The sequence below is a fragment of the Trachypithecus francoisi genome, unplaced genomic scaffold (assembly GCF_009764315.1).
Source record: "Trachypithecus francoisi isolate TF-2019V2 unplaced genomic scaffold, Tfra_2.0 Lachesis_group12, whole genome shotgun sequence".
NCBI lineage: Eukaryota > Metazoa > Chordata > Mammalia > Primates > Cercopithecidae > Trachypithecus > Trachypithecus francoisi.
The window spans coordinates 16,799,635-16,812,437 of record NW_022681457.1 but is presented as its reverse complement, the minus strand read 5'-3'; the positions used below and the strand labels follow the sequence as shown (position 1 = coordinate 16,812,437).

The 12,803-nt window shown below is 45.4% G+C and overlaps 1 long non-coding RNA gene across 1 annotated transcript; it reads right to left on the bottom strand.

Annotated features, from left to right (window-relative positions):
• Positions 1 to 87: 87 nt before the first annotated feature.
• On the bottom strand, positions 88 to 6,916 carry LOC117093799. Its single transcript, XR_004441242.1, has 3 exons — positions 6,761 to 6,916; positions 2,616 to 2,753; positions 88 to 434 (listed from the first exon to the last, which is right to left on the bottom strand). It is a non-coding gene; the product is annotated as an uncharacterized LOC117093799 (long non-coding RNA).
• Between the last annotated feature and the right edge of the window lie 5,887 nt (positions 6,917 to 12,803).

The following is a 12,803-nucleotide window of genomic DNA, read 5'->3' as shown; positions in this document are numbered from 1 at the left end:
TTGTTTCCATAATGCTGCATAACAAACACCCCAAAACTCAATAGCTTTCGACAATGAGAATTTATTCTCACAATTACAGATCTGCAGATCAACGATGGTTCAGTCAATTCAGGCTAGGCTTGACCGGGAAGCTCCACTTCAGCCTGCTGGACAGCTAAATGTAGCGGCAAACTGTGGTCAAGTCTGTTCCACATGTATTTATTCCAGGGCTCAGGCTGAAGGGGCAGCAGCTACCCAAAAGCATATGCTCTTCTTGTGGTGGATCAATCACTGGAGCCCAAGAGCCAATCTCTTGGGCTTGGCTGGAAGATTTCCTAAACTCTCACAGCCCCTGATAAGGGGATATAAATGATCCAGAGCCTGACAGTGCTATTCAGAGAAGCCTCAACAGCAAATTCCACGTGGAAAGGCAGGAAGAAAGCGGCAAGTTTTCCCTAGAAATTTTCGAAGAATAGAGTGTGTTAATTTGCCTAATTAAGCAAGATTTGGGTTCAACAAGCAACACTGATCAAGCAGCTATGTCTTTGCTAGTTGTTTTCAGAAATATCATATCAATCCTCAAACAGATCTGTCGACAAGCATTAAGTTTACAGAGGCTTAAAACTGAAATAGAGACAAGAAGAGATGGTTTAGAATTACGCACCCACCCCCTAGTCAGTGGTAAGGATCTGATGTTTGTCACATAGGAAGAAGGGTTTGAGTGTGTCCCAACCTGTGGGCAAGCAGAGGGCAGGGGTTAAGGCCAGTGGCACTCACATCAGACTTCCTGGATTCAAATCCTAAGTTTGCCATTTTCTTTTTTCTTTTTTTTTTTTTTTTTTTTTGAGATGGAGTGTTGCTCAGCTGCCCGGGCTGGAGTGCAGTGGCGTGATCTCGGCTCACTGCAACCACCGACCATCTCACGGGTTCAAGCGATTCCCCCGTCTCAGCCTCCTGAGTCGCTGGGATTACAGGCACCCGCCATAATGCCCAGCTAATTTTTGTATTTTAGTAGAGATGAGGTTTCACCATGTTGGCCAGGCTGGTCTTGAACTCCTCCCTCAGCCTCCCAAAGCGCTAGGATTACAGGCATGAGCCACCACACCTGGCAAGTTTGCCATTTTCTAACTGTACAAGGTATTTATTTTTTCTGTGGCCCAGTTTCCCCATTGATAAAAGGAGGCCATGATAGCATATATTTCGTAAGGTTGTTGACAAGGTTTAGTGAAATAATGCACCTGAATTTCTTAAAACAGCACCAGGCACAAAGAAAGTGCTTAATAAATGTTAGTGTTATGCCAGGGCAGCAACATTTAACTTCCATCTAAACTCAGATTGACCAAGAGCATGTGGCCCCTTTGTTCCTACTAACTAGTAGATTTCCTCTATTTTTTTCCAATGTTTATGAATTTCAAAGAAGGAAGTATAGAATAGTTGTTTTAGTTTACATTTGAGTGGATAATTAATGAGGTTAATTCTTTTCTCATATATTCACTAGTTAGAATATTTTTAGAAGCATTTCAGTATGTCTAATCTTTGTCTTCTAACCCATTTGATTTTTGGAAATAGCCAAAAGCCATTCAAAAGGACAACCTGATTGTTTTAATATCTAATAAGGTTTGAACCTTCATATTGCACGATAATGTAAATGGTCCCTTCAAAGAATGGTCTCCTCTAAGGGGAAATAAAGGCTTAGTTTCTCAAACGCATCAGTCTTCTAGCTCCCCTCCAAGATGACATCTGCATATGAAGAGGGAGAGGTCGAGCTTGAACACCTTCACAGCAGGCAAAAGGTCAGATTCCTCTTACTCTTCTAGGCAGGATTAGGTGGAGGTCCCTGATCCACCTGCGTGCATCTTACCTTACTGGCATTCACAGCTGAAGTCTGTGTCTGTAGAAGAGTAACTTACAGCCTAGGCTTTCCTAAGCTGATCAGAGCCCAGGGGACTGCCTTGCTAGCTCTCACTCTCTGCAGCTCTTTGGACTCATCTATTGGGTCTAGGCTCCTTCCCATTTGCTGTGACTCCAACTGGCCGGGCCCAGGTGGTCCACTGGGCAGCCCTTGCTACAGAGTACCTTGACCTTGCCCAACCATGGTGACTCCCATTAGTAATACTCCCCAGCCAAAATCCCACCATTTTCTGGGTCCATCTGTGCCTCATTGGAAATAAGAATGGCTCAGGAAAACTAAGTGTCAAGGCCTCCCTCTGCCATATCATACCACACTGCCATGTGGATGTGGTTACACCCCAGGATGACAGTCTATTCCACAGAGTCTCAAGCAGGGAGAAGGACAAAAGCTTCCTCTGCCCTTGATGATATCCCCACTTATCCAATAGGCCTCTCTACTTTCTGGGCCAAAGCTGGGAGAATACATGATCTAAACTGATTCTCTCACCTTCTTCTTGCTCCTTTCTCTCTATCTCTTTCTCTCTATCACAAAGGGCCCCAAAATGACAGATTTTCCCTGCATCGTGCCCTCTATACTGCAGTTTCTTAGAGATACCCTAATAAAGGATGTGGGTATTTTCTCCGCACTTGGGGGGAACTCCATAAACTGGTTCAATCAGGCTGCATTGTTGAAAAACCAAAGGGGAGGATTGAAGCAATTTAGAAACGGATTTTCAAGACAACACCTGGCTTGCAAGGTTATTTTCTTGCTGAATAATTCTATTTGACATGCCAAAAGAGAAATATTAACTTGTTCTTTCTTTTTGCATTCCTTTTGTTATAAATCACAGTCTTCTTCCCGGATGATGGATGCCTCAAGACACCTAGAGCAAAGGTCGAGAAAGGAAGGAAGCAAAATAGAAAAGCACATTAATAGTTTTCAAAACATTACCTCCATTAAGCCATTATGATTGGTTGCAATTATAATCGTCCTTTCCTTTTTTCTCCTAATTGGGCTTAGAGTTTCTCAACTATATGTTATGTATAAGAATTAGTGTGAACAATGTGGGCCTTGTTGGAATCCTCATTCCAGTAGACCAACTGTAAAAAGACACTTTTTAGGCAATAAAGGAAACTTGGTATTAGATGACATCAATAAAGTATTAATTTGTTAAATGTGATAATGATACTATGCTTAGGTTAAAACCCTTCACTTTTTAAAAAGTAGACTTAAATATTTAGGGCATAATGACATGATGGCTACAATTTGTTTTAAAATATTACAAGAAAATAAAAGCTGGGGAGGCTATTCGATGGATGAACCAAGTGCAGGAAAATGCTGATGGTTGTAGAAATTGAATGAAGGCCACAGAAGAATTTTATCATACACAATTTATTTCTCAGCTGGGCATGGTGGCTCTTGCCTATAATCCCAACACTTTAGGAGGATGAGGTGGGAGGATCATTTGAGCCCAGGAATTCCAGACCAGCCTCGACCACATAGCAATATCTTATCTCTACAAAAAATAAAAATAAAAATTAGCCAAGTGTAGTGGCAGGGGCCTGTGGTCACTAGCAAAGTGTAGCCCGAGTTCCTCCTGAAAGCTCACGCCACTGCCAGATGCTGGTTTGCTCCAAGTCCACCACAGCTGATCCAGATGCCATCCCCTACCCTGGGACCCTCAGCTAAAATAATGTCCCCAGGTCCCAGGAGGCTGGCGGCACAAATGAGGTCACGTTAGTAATTCAGATGTTACTGGTTCAGAGCCCTCACATGCTGATAAAGGAATTTGGCCTTCCTCAAAGTCTCGCCTGGTTTTTCTGAGACATCTGACTCACAAACACTACATTCTGTGCTACCCTCAGTGATATCCTCAGCTTACAGGCTTCTCGAGGAGGGCTCCTCCTGGCTGCCATCCCCACAGTGAGAGCAGTGCTTCCCTCCCACAGCTCCCTGAGCATCACGCACCAAATTCACTGAACTCTCTTCAGTCCTCACTGCAGCCCTCCACTCATTCCGTACTCCATGGATAACTGGGGAAAGGGCCTTCAGCCCCAAAGCTGTATTTTACCTTGTTGGCTGAGCTCCAAAAAAGCCCTACTTAGAACCCAAATTTCACCAAGGTCTTTGTAAAAAACACAGCTTTAGCATCTTTAGCGGTTTTGATCAACTTCTCCCTCCCACGCTCTCTTCCTCCCTCATCTCAGTCTCTTATGAACAAAACCTCCACAGCAGCTCCCTTACCCCACAAACACATCAGGAACCAGGAGCCAGAGGCTGAGCAGGCCTGATTATGTTCTCAGGCTCTGTTGGGCTCGGCTAGACCTATCTATGATGACAGGTGTTTGATAAATAGTAGTGATTTTTCAATGTCAGACTCCAAGCAGGATAATTTTCTGATAACATGCCATGTAACACCCATCTGCAAATTAGTAACACTATCCCTGCTAACATACAAAGAAGCTGGGGCACAGAGAAATTTGGGGATAAACCCAAAGTCATGTGGTCAGAAAGTAAAGCACTGAGATGCAAGCCCAATTGTTTCCTCTCGCATTTCAAAACCCATGCCCCTTTCAGCTTACCTCTCCTATCCATTCCAAGGGTGTCTCCTCAGCCCCCATTATGTGTCCTGAAGCCAGGGTGGGGCTGGGATGGGCAGGGAGCAACAAAACTCAGGCCAGACAGGGAGGCTGGGTTTACAGCATCCTCCCAGCCTGGCCTGAGTTTCTATCTGATGTTTCAGTCCCAATTGTTACACAGAATGTCCTTGCAACTGTGGGAAACTGGGGAGTAGGAGCCAGTGGGAGGGCACACTTCTTGAATTAGTTTCTTGAGAAATTCAAAATAGCCCCTCTCGCTAGAGACTGAGTTAGCCTTTGCGTTTCAAGACTCCAAGGGGTTCCAGAGAAGGCACTTGTCCCTTTAGGGTATGCGGAGTAAGATTTTGATGTGCAAGGTTTATTTTAGTCAAGGAAAGGAAAGGGAAGCGGGAAGCGAGAGAGTCATATGAAACCTAATAAGGCTGGATTTCTTTGTGTGGGGAGAATATTTTGGACTCTTGCCATCTCCTGCGGCACCAGATAGGCATCCCTATCAAGTAGCTTTGTCCGTGTAAGGAAGTGAAAGCAGAAATAGCCTCTCTCTAACCCAGGACTGCAAGTTTGAGGGCGCACCCAGGGTATCAGCAGAGTCAGCCTTGCAGGAAGGCTGAGCTTGAATTTGTTCAATCATCTGACATTCGTGGCACATACACAAGGCATTTTGATATTATCATGAGTGGTATTACCATAATCATATCACTATACAGGACATGATTACCCCAACTTCAAAAATCTTAAAAAAGAAAAACAAAAAACAGAGCTTTGGAAAGATTAAGTGCCAAGGGCACACAGTCATTAAACGTCAAAATCATGGTCCCAACCAGTTCTTTCTGGCTCTAAATCCAGCATCTCTCCACCACCTAGGGCCCCGCTCTCAGGGAGTCTCATACTAGAGGAGACTCAGACCCATAAATGGAAACGTGTCATACCATGTGATAAGTAGGACAATGAAGCAGAGAGGTTCAGAGCATGGCCTTTAAACTTGGACAGACCTAGAGGCACTACACAGCTCTGTAACCTACTAGCTGTGTGGTGCATTATTTAGACTCTCTACGTTTTCTGATCTGCAACATACAAATATGAAGTCCTACTTAATTCATAAGGTTAGGTGAGAATTAAAATGTGAAAATCACTTAGCCCACTGCCTGCATAGAGTAGCAGCTCAATAAGTGAGAGCTGCTGCATCACCGTTGAAATGGCCACATGCAGAGAGGGGGTATTAGAGAGACTTTCTGAACCCAAAGCCAGACTCAGCAGGAAGCATTTCTGTGCAACTGGAGTCCCAATGCGAAGGACATCCCCCATGCAGGAGTGAGTGGAGGTATATAAACACCTGAGGCAAAGGGTAACTGCTGCTCTATCTTCCACCTCTAGGAGCCTAAACCTAACCAGGGGCTCAGAACTGAGCAGTAGGAAGGATGGAGTGAGGTTTCCCATCATGGAGACCTTCTCGATGTACTCTCACACCCAGGTGGATCAGGGTTTTGCCCTCCTTCCCTCCATTCCTAGCTATGTGGCCTTGGGAGGGAGCTTAAGCCTCTCTGAGACTTCGTTTCCTCATCTTTAAATTGTGAAGGATAATGTCTATCTCATTATTAAAAGAAATCATGTGTACAAACCACCTAGCAGAGTGCCACATAGGAAGTGCTGGAGAGATCACAGTTATGTTCACTCCCCAACTTCATGTCCTCTAAGCAAGCTAAGAAAGTAGAAAGTCTTTCAACGGCCTCCACGGCTTTGTGTGCACATGCACACACACACACACACGCACACACACACACACGCACACACACACATGAATAGAGAAAGAGAAGAAAGAATCGGGTTTAAAACTATCTCAGCAAATGTTTAAGTTCTGCAAGGCACTGGAAAAATTACAGCTCTGAAAAGGTTATTTGCTTAAGACCAGACCAGGTCTATCTCCCATCTCACAGCCCAGCACTGTGAGAAGCATTGCTATGCAAAACCTCTACCTGGCCTCCTACCCCCATGCAAGTCCCACCTCAGCCCCACCAAAAGAAAACTTCTCCTTGGGGCCTTGGACTGTCTAAGTTGGAGAGCTCTGGAAAAAAAAATGCTTCTGCCTTAGCCAGTTAAAGCACTTCCTATGCAAGTTTCCTTTCTAATCTCTGGGAGAGTCTGAGTTCTACAGTAGTCATGCTTTGGTGAGAGCCTAAGGATGAGGAGGTCAAGAAGAGGGTTCAGGGTATCAGATAAAAGGGGCACCTGGAGGCAACTTAATCGGCCAGGAACCATCTAGCAGCTTGAATAAAAGCCTTCCCACACTTACCTAACATCAAGCGATGGGGTGGCTTCCTTTCTCTTCCTTGTGGGTTATGGGGAACAGTAAGAGTTGGCTTGTGGCCAGGCGCAGTGGCTCACGCCTGTAATCATAGCACTTTGGGAGGCCGAGGTGGGCAGATAGCCTAAGGTCAGGAGATCGAGACAATCCTGGCCAACATGATGAAACCCCGTCTCTACTAAAAAAACAAAAATTAGCTGGATGTGGTGGCGCATACCTGTAATCCCAGCTACTGGGAGGCTAAGGTACAAGAATCACTTGAACCCAGGAGACGGAGGTTGCAGTAAGCTGAGATCACACGACTGCACTCCAGCCTGGCAACAGAGCAAGCTTCCATCTCAAAAAAAAGAGTGGGTTTGTGTTGCCCTAGCATGTTCCCACCTATTGCCTTTGAGCTAGTCACTACGGTCCCTGCCTTACAGATGAAGACACTCAGTTCAGAAGGGAAATCACTTACCCCTGACTACATAAATAGTGAGAAACATACCATCATAGACTCAAATCTCCTGATTCCTAATCCAGGACTCTTGTACAAGAGTGTTTCCTTTATAATGTTATAAAAATATCAGAGAGCCTGGCATAAATTAAGAGCTAAATAAGATGTAGCTGAGGACTGTTAACTATCGTGTTTACTTGGGACAACAATTCAAGGAGGGAATTATTATTATCTCCATTTGTGGATAAGGAAACTGAGGCCCAGAGGGCCAGGGGTGAGCAAACTGGCCCATGGCCTGTTTCATAAACAAAGTTTTATTGGAACACAGCCATGTTCATTCATTGACATGTTGTTGATGGCTGCTTTTGCACTACAACAGCAGAGGTGTGTAGTTGCAACAGAGAATGCACTCCTAAATAGACTAAAGTTTTGGAGATAGAGTCTTTACAGAGGTAATTAAGTTAAAATCAGGTCATCAGCATGGACCCTAATCCAAAATGACCAATGACCTTATAAGAAAGGGGGAATGAGGACACATACACATACAGACAATGTAAAGGCACAGGGAGATTAGCCACCTATAAGCCAAGGAGAAAGGCCTCAGAAGGAATCAACCTTGCTAACATCTTGTTCTTGGACTTCCAGCCTCCAGAGCTCTGCGGGAAAAAATTTCATTGTTTAAGCCACCCAGTCAACAGGACTTGATTACAGCAGCCCTAGCAAACTCATACCATTACCTATTCAATGCCAGACACTGTTCTAGATGTTAGGGAGAGAACAGGGTCTTATTAGGTATTAATATCATCATCTAAGCATTTGGCTTGTTTCAAGAAATTAAATCCTCGTGGAATGCCTATTAGCTGAGTACTCTTTTATTTCACATTTTACAGATGAGGCATTTGAAGCCCGGAGAGGATATGCACTTACCCAAGATCACACAGCTATCTAAGACAACACTCAGCTTCCAGGAAGGTTGAGTATACTGGACAGCAAATGAATGTCCAGCAGGGAACTGTTAAGAGGCCACTGGCAACAGCCACTGCCCCCTTGACTGATTTGATGAATACTTGGCATGCAGCAGACCAGCCAGCAAACAGGACTGCCAAGATGTGCCTGTGCTTGAACCATCACCAACAAAACCCAGCCACGCCCTCCCCATGCTGGTTTTGATGACATAAGGCCCACTGAACTTTGAATGACTAGCTCACCTGGAAAGGCTCTGGCTGCCTCTGAGTGTCATTGTCATCCCATTGCCCATTTCCTGACTCTGTTCCCTTCTCCAGCCCTGTGAGGCACTCAGGCTTCTGGAGGATCCAGTGAGATCACCTGGTGATATGGTTAGGCTTTGTGTCCCCACCCAAAACTCATCCTGAAATGTAACCCCCATAGTCCCCACGTGTCAAGGGAGAGACCAGGTGGAGGTAATTGAACCATGGGGGCAGTTTCCCCCATGCTGTTCTCATGATAGTGAGTGAGTTCTCACAAGACCTGATTGTTTTATAAGGGGCTCTTCCACCTTCACTCAGCACTTCTCCTTGTGAAGAAGGTGGCTTGCTTCCCCTTTGCCTTCCGCCATGATTGTAAGTCTCCTGAGGCCTCCCAGCTATGCTGAACTGTGAGTCAGTTAAACCTCTTTCCTTTATAAATTACCCAGTCTCCGGCAGTTCTTTATAGACGTATGAAAATGGACTAATACGGCCGGGCCCGGTGGCTCAAGCCTGTAATCCCAGCACTTTGGGAGGCCGAGACGGGCGGATCACGAGGTCAGGAGATCGAGACCATCCTGGCTAACATGGTGAAACCCCGTCTCTACTAAAAATACAAAAAAAAAAAACTAGCCGGGCGACGTGGCGGGCGCCTGTAGTCCCAGCTACTCGGGAGGCTGAGGCAGGAGAATGGCGTGAACCCGGGAGGCGGAGCTTGCAGTGAGCTGAGATCTGGCCACTGCACTCCAGCCTGGGCGGCAGAGCGAGACTCCGTCTCAAAAAAAAAAAAAAAAAAAAAAAAAAAAAAAAGAAAATGGACTAATACACCTGGAAATGCTATCACCCAGTGGCAGGCACAGAGGGGACTCTGAACATATAATTTCCTATTTCCTTGTTCCTCACTTCCCATGCAACCCTTTTTAGTAATGCTCAGAAAAAAAGAGCCAGGTGAAAACCCCAATGCACTCAGAGGACAGATGTTGGGGGCATGAAGCATTTAATCCCTCAACAAATATTTATTGAGCACCTACTGTGCTGTAGATAGAGCAGTGAACAAGACAGATGTGGCTCCTACTCTCCTGGGACTCACAATCTAATTGGAGAGAGAAGGTTGAATGAGTAATTATCCATTATCCAACAGGAAGCTTAAAGGGCAAGTGAGTTTAAAAGTGAGGCCTTTCCCTAGCAAGGGGCAAGGGGATAACAAGAAGGACTTCTCTAACGCAATGTCATTTAAGTGGAAGGAGCAGTAAAAACTGGCTAGCAAAAGGAGAAAGGAATCAGCAAAGTGTGCTGTGCCTCTGTTCCTACCAACAAATGACAGTGTGACTTCAAGCAGCTTCCTTCCGCTCTCTGGGCCTCTAGTTTCCCACTCACACAATATATGGGTGGCCTGAGTCCTGTTAAATTTCCTTTAAGCTCTAAAAGCCTATGGCATCTTTGACATCTAATTCAGGCAAGAGAAAAATTGCTCCCACCTCTCTTTCGCATCCTAGAAAAATACACATTACATTATTCAAAATTTAAACTGGGAGTATCTTTGTCTTTGGTGAGACTCTGAGCTCCCTGAGGTCAGGGATGCAGTCTTATCTCATGTATCCGCCTCCATCACCCAGTACAGAGCCCAGCACAAAGCAGGGACTTAGGGAGAGGGTGCTGAGTGGAACATGATTGAAGGGAAATTGGAACTGAGGTGTGGCAGCTGCCACCAGTACCCCACACCTACACAAACACACATGCACACATGCACGCACATATGTGCCCATGTGCACACATTTCTACTTCCTCAATGAAATGCTTTCCCCACATTCTGCCAATCGTTTTTGGCATGTGTCCCAACCACCTACTTCTGTACCACCTGCTCATGGACCTAAAAGCCTTGAACGGTTAATTTCCTGCTCCCAGACCTGGAGAGGTACTCGTTCCCCAGATGAGGCACTTTCAAAAGCTGCAGGGGCATCAGACGTGCACCGTGCAAGGTGCAGGCTCTGCAGCTAGCCAGGGACAGCTTGCTCAGTGAGTTCACGTTCCTAGCAGGGTATAATGAGGGGGTATGAGGAGGGCAGGGATAGCCAGTTCAACTTGAGCAAGACCCCTCCTCACACAGGCTAGCTGTGTGACCCCACAGAGGAGGAGGGGGGTTTCTCCCACCTCAATCCATTTGGCCTATATTTTTTAGAGAGTTTGATTTGCACAATGCAAAGTTAGAGGCATTAGAAGACACCATAACGGGAATCCTGAAAAAATAAATGACAATTAGTAAGCCCTCATTTCCATGTTTTCCCATGCCGTTGTGAACACAGCTGTGGTGGGGGAGTAGATTACCATCCCCATGGTCACAGATAAGGAAGAAGAATTGGCATCTATGGAGCACCAATTATGCACTCAGTGCTATGCTAAGAACTTTGTAGTTATCATCTCATTTAATATTTACTCTTCAGCCCAAAGTGCCAGGTAGAGATTATTAACCCCACGTTAGAGATAAAGAAATTGAGGCTTTGAGAAGGCAAATAACTTGCCCAAGATCCTGAGAAATAAGTAATCTTAATCCCCAAACTGGGATTAATTCCAAAGCCCCATGCCCTTCACCCACTCATTTGTTTAAAATATAGTACTTAGCACATAATAGATGTTTATGCTCTGTTCCACCCATGGCTTTCATGACCCTGAAAGACCCAGATGCCAAAACCTGCCTGGACCAGGGAGAAAGATGAATCCCAAATTGGAAATGAGATTGCAGTTTTAAAAGACTAACTGGCCAGAAAATGCTCAGATCTGCCATAAAGGTGTATTCCATTGAACACATGTGAAGGTAAGGATTCAAGGAAAAATAAAATCGTTTCGTGCTTAAATCTCACCAAGACCAACCTATTCAATGTGCCAATTTAAAAGCATGAGGCCCATTATAATGAGAGGGGCAGGGGCTTCTCGGAGGGACAGAACATAGGCTCAGAGCCCAGCTGAGGGGACCTACAGGATGAACAGCCATCCAGGCAGAGGCCTGGGAGGAAACAGACAGTTAATGTGCCTGCAATGGCAGGACAAATGGACATGAAAAGGCTGGAGAGGTGGGGGTAGGTGGGAACCAGATTGTAAAGGCCCTTGTAGGTCAGGGTGAGGACTCCAGACTTTATTCCAAGGGTAAAAGAAAGTCTTTGCAGAGTTTTATGCAGGAGTGTAAGAATCTGATTTGCAGCTGGGCGCGGCGGCTCACACCTATAATCCCAGCATTATGGGAGGCCGAGGTGGGCAGATAACCTGAGGTTAGGAGTTCGAGACCAGCCTGGCCATCATGGTGAAACCCCTTATCTACTAGAAATACAAAAATTAGCCAGGTGTGGTGGCACGTGACTGTAATCCCAGCTACTCAGGGGGCTAAGGCAGGAGAATCACTTGAACCCAGGAGGCAGAGGTTGCAGTGAGCTGAGATCATGCCACTGCACACCAGCCTGGGTGACAGAGCAAGACTCCATCTCAAAAAAAAAAAAAAAAATAGGAATCTGATTTGCATTTATAAAGCAAGGTCTAGTTGTGGTGTGAGGCAGAGATTGAAAAAGTAAAAAAGTCAATTCAAGAAACTTAGAAAGAAATCCAAGAGATGACGGTGACTTGGACCAGTGACAGTGAAGAGAGGAGTGGGGAAGTGTGAAAAGGATTTCAAAGAGCTTAGTAGTCATTTATGGTGAAAGGCTCATCATCTATTATTTCTCTGAGGAAATTCAGGACTTCAGGACAAATCTGTGTCACTTTTGATCCAAAGATGTGCTTGACTCACGGGACCCTGGGCAGGCAGTCAAACCTTGTCCCCCAACCAGAGATGCTGGAGGCTTTGGAATGTGGAGATGAGCGGTTAGGAAACTGGTTCAATGACTGGGCAAAGAGAGGCATCTGGCACAGGCAAGATCAAGTGATAAATGCATAAAAATGATAAGCAAAACACATTGCACAGATTGCTTACCTAGAACTAATATGTAGGATCTAAAGCACAGTCTCCGTTACCCAGCAGACCTGGGTTTCATTGGATGTGGTCACTGACTAACCGGGGAAGCCGCTTGACCACTGTGAACCTAGATATTTCCATCTGTAAAGTGAATATAATAAGGTCTCTCTCTCACAAGTCTTGCAGGGGCCTGGGAAAGTTAGAGAAAATACCAGTACATCACCAAGCATGGTCCGTTTACTTAGGTCACAGAAAATAATAGATACTCAGAGGATACCGAAAGATACTCAGAAGTTAGAAAGGAGAGGAACTGGTGATTGACTGGATGTGGGGGTGAGGGCAAGGGCAGAGGCCAGGCTGATGCTCAGATTTCTGCCTGAACACACAAGTGGATGTTAAGATGTGGGAATCCCTCCCACACAGACCCCAGCCTGACTCATGCCTACTAGC